The following is a 4,379-nucleotide window of genomic DNA, read 5'->3' on the forward strand; positions in this document are numbered from 1 at the left end:
CTACCTTCTTTGTTTTCTACTCTTATTCAGACTCCACCCTGTCTCCTTTTGTTGTATTCCTGTCCACCCAGGCAGCACTTGCCAGTTCTTATACAATGACGTTATCCAAATTCCTTCACTTGCACTGACGAAGGGCTAGTTTTTCCCGAAAGCTCTGCTAACTTTTCTGGCTGTTTTACTTTATCGTTTTTTTTTTTTGTATCTCCATTGAGATCCAGCCACAGCATTGTCATTTTTTCAGTAATTTGCCTTTGGCTTATATATATATATGTATATATATAGTCTAGACCTATTCTCACCTGTTTTTCCTTCTTGCAATTATAAATCATCTGTTTATAATTATCGGTTTGACTGCCGTTATTAGACATCCACCGTTATCATATTGAGCAGGAAACTTTTTTGTTTCTTTTTTGTCTTACGTATGTTCATCCAACTTTTATTTCCATATATATATACTGTACAGTACATTTCTATTAATATTTATCCTATTAACATTTTTTTTTCTATTCATTCATCAGTGATTTTTCAAACTCGGATATTCAGAGTTAGGTTACATGTTCGGAAACACAAATTGGTGCATAGATTCCTGTTGTTGGTTGCCGATACCGGATGAATACCCATGCAAAATTCAGGATGATTATTGTCATTTATACTTATATAGAGATATAATGTAAATTTAACACTTGTCACTCTTCCACCATTATAACATTCTAATTATTTGATTGTGAATGAAGTAAAACATTATCAGTTTTAGAAAATACTATGTGAATGATAAAAAGATTAGGCCTACAAAATTTATAATCATTTGTTCTAGTAGAACAATATCAGTGGATTTGTCAAAATCAGTCAACCGTAACATCACAATCAATAGCCTACAGCAGGGCACATCGATCAAACTACTGATAACATTAAAATAAGGTTATAGCCTATAGGCCAAATCAGTACAACTTTTAATATTAAATGCTAAATAATGAATACACACCAGCTAAGATCGCACTCCCAAATACTTTCAATGAAAAATACTTAATGCAATCGAATATACAATGTTTCCATCACAAAAAAAGCCGCTAAATAATTGCATAAACAGGTTAAAGGGTTTTAAAAAATGTAGTTTACTGCATGCAGTAACTACAGTTGAATCATTTTGACATGGTCGTTTGAGGGCAAATAATGTAAAAATTTGTGATTAAATGAAATACTGTAGCAATACTCACCATTTACTTTTGGAATTATCGTGCCAAAAAGCGTATCCATCACTTTGTCTAATTTCTTAACCTAAATAGGATAGAATAAAATAATAGTCAGTTTAGAATAAACAATAATTATTCACTTTTGAATTCACAACAATTTTTTTCAATAATCTGACTTACCGGTACATTTGCACTTATTTCGCCTAATATTTCGGCAGATTTGGCAAACTTGAAACTAGACCTAATTTACAACACAAGAAATATAAATATCAGACACAAGTTCACATTGTTACAAAAAGTGTAATATTGCAAAGAAGAGAAAACAATTTCTATTATTTGTATGAAACTCTACATAAAGTGAACTTCATAATCCGTTATTAGTAATTTATTGATAGTCACATATTCACACACGTTACTTACGAATCAAGAGTAAAGCTTCCAGTTATTGCATTTTTCTTTGTATTCACACTGACAGAAGCTGATAAACTCATACTCTACAGAAGCAATTTAAAATCATTAGTTTACAAGCTATAGATCTTGTTCACACTATAGTGATTGTACTTGTATTCACACTGACAGAAGCTGATAGACTCATATTCTACAGAAGCAATTTAAAATCATTAGTTTACAAGCTATAGGTCTTGTTCACACTATAGTGATTTTACTTGTATTTACACTGACAGAATGATTGATAGACTTGTTTTTAATCATGCATAAATGTTTTCTTTTTGTGTTTATTTCTTTTTCATTATTAACTCTTAACAAATAACTTTTTTGTTTACAGTTAAGCATATTTTGTTTACAGTATTTATCTTTTTCTTGTTTTTTTATCCATAGTTTTTTCTCAACTAAACTATTCTGTAACATCATAATTCAACTCATTTCTACTAATATTATTCTATTTACATATATTTTATAGCATAAACATATTTTTGTTTAAATTAAATACCTAATAAAAATATATTATTCATTTTTTAAAAATCTTTTTTGTATCATCATCATACACATATTTTCTGCTTGTACTGTATTCTCTTTTATGTTAACTCATAACATAATTTATCAACATGTCTTATTTTAAAAACTTTCTGTATTATCTATGTATTCTCTGCTTGTATTCTTCCTTTTACATGTTTTGTTATTCTAGCTTTTTCTTCTACTCTAACTTTTTTGTTTACAGTATTTATCTTTTCTTTATTTATCCATAGTTTATTTTCTTACTGAATACAAACACACTTTTATTTTTCAATCATAATTCAACTCATTTCTACTAATATCATTATATTTACATTGATAGCATAAACATATTTTCTGTTTAAATTAAATAGCAAACACTTTTTATACAAGCATATCATCCTTTTTCGCTAAAAATGTCCGTTTACAACGTTTTTTAGGTAGCAAAATGAACCAAACTTGCTCGCAAATGATACATGCGTTGATTTTGTGCACACTGCACGCGAGTTTCGAGTAACCAGAACATGATTGGTGAAATACAATCACATGGTACAGACTTTTGTTCGTTGCGGATAATTTTGAACCTGTTACCTTCGAGGGACCAAATCACTCACGCTGATATATAGCGATACATATTAAAATAGAGTACCAACATTAATCGATGATTTCTCATCTTTTACTATAAAAAAAACATTGTAAATATGTTAAGAAATTTTAGACTCCTAATATCGGAACGAGATGAAACGATACAATTTATTGATTATGGCCTAACAGAATTAAATGCAAGTTCAAGTAATATTTTATCTACAGTCCATTTAAATCCATCACAATTCAGCTATTTGTTAAATGTACTTATTTAACAATTCACATGTCTATGTTAGGGGAAACTGGTGTAAACGCTTTCGATAAATATTGCCTTGTTTTTTGACAAAATGTTTCGTTTTGTAATAATTACAAATTAAACTTTTAAACGGCGAACTATAAGTATCGTTTTATTTTTCAGATGTTAAAAGTACAAGAAATAATTTGTGTTTTTTGTATTGCTTCTTTGATGTCATTCCAGGCAGCTGATACAGCAGGTGCGATGAATCTTAAATTATACTTACTAGTTTTAGTTACTCATATAGTAATGTGATAATAGATCACTATTCCAAATTAATCAGCTTTGCATAATTTATTTTTAAAACTATTATTTCTCAACTCGAACTTGATATTTATACATCTTTGTTGTTGCTATTGTGTTTATTGTTTTGTCGAAAAAATGTTATGTAGAATAATTGCAGTCGACAAATAAATTGAATTTAATTGCCATGATTTTGTTGTGTTTGGATTACTAAACATGTTAAATACAAATCCACTCCACGTTTTGTTAAAGAAAATAACACATGTTAATAATAATAAATTACATTGATTACATTATCAGCAACTTTAATCTATTTCTATAAATTAAAAAAATACTGTTTAATAGCTGAATTATACAGTACATTTGCAAGCGTGAACAAACGTTATAATACAGTACAAATTTCCTAAACTCCGTTTCCGCTAATAGGCCTACATGTTTTTATCAAACCGCTGCGCAATTTTGTCGTTTCGTGACGTTACTATATAATTATTTATTATGCACCATTTATCATTAGAGCCCTGTGTGTCGATAGTGAGTTGCATAGTAATTTGTCATAGTTGCATGCTCCTTAACTTTCACCATTAATTTCCAGTTTTCCAGATTACATTTGTGAAATTTGAGGTACTGTTATTGTATGACTTGCTAATTATTCCTTCTCAAATATTACTACACATTCTCACCATGAATAAAACAAACAAAATCAAAATCTTAGGCCACCTCCAAGGTCTCCCAAGCCTATGAGACAAGGTGCTACAAGCCAGCATAAACAGCCTGTCTCCATTCAAGCAAGTGTAGTACACCTACTAGGCCTAGCGTGAGCAGTGACTCCAATGGTTCCATCCTAAATGTCAACAATTAATTTCTCTCAGAAGATAGATCACCACCATTCATAATGCATCCAACGTCGAGGTGAAACAGATGTTCAAAGATTCCCACATTTATAAGGACCTTCAAGAACGTTTTGGCTCCTTGGAAAAAAAAACAATTAATGTGGAATCTAGGATAAAAAAAAATCAGACGATAAAACTGACTTTCCAGTTTCACAAGAGTTCAAAGATGCGCAGTTAAGGAGTTCAAACTAGACTGGAGGAGCGTAATTATCGCAAACAAAATAG

At 30.1% G+C, this 4,379-nt stretch overlaps 1 long non-coding RNA gene across 1 annotated transcript; it reads right to left on the reverse strand.

Moving 5' to 3' along the window:
* Positions 1–1,214: 1,214 nt before the first annotated feature.
* On the reverse strand, positions 1,215–1,685 carry LOC140057277 (uncharacterized). The gene is made up of 3 exons (XR_011846902.1): positions 1,611–1,685; positions 1,371–1,431; positions 1,215–1,269 (listed from the first exon to the last, which is right to left on the reverse strand). It is a non-coding gene; the product is annotated as an uncharacterized lncRNA (long non-coding RNA).
* Between the last annotated feature and the right edge of the window lie 2,694 nt (positions 1,686–4,379).

Source organism: Antedon mediterranea, chromosome 8 (genome assembly GCF_964355755.1).
Source record: "Antedon mediterranea chromosome 8, ecAntMedi1.1, whole genome shotgun sequence".
Lineage (NCBI taxonomy): Eukaryota > Metazoa > Echinodermata > Crinoidea > Comatulida > Antedonidae > Antedon > Antedon mediterranea.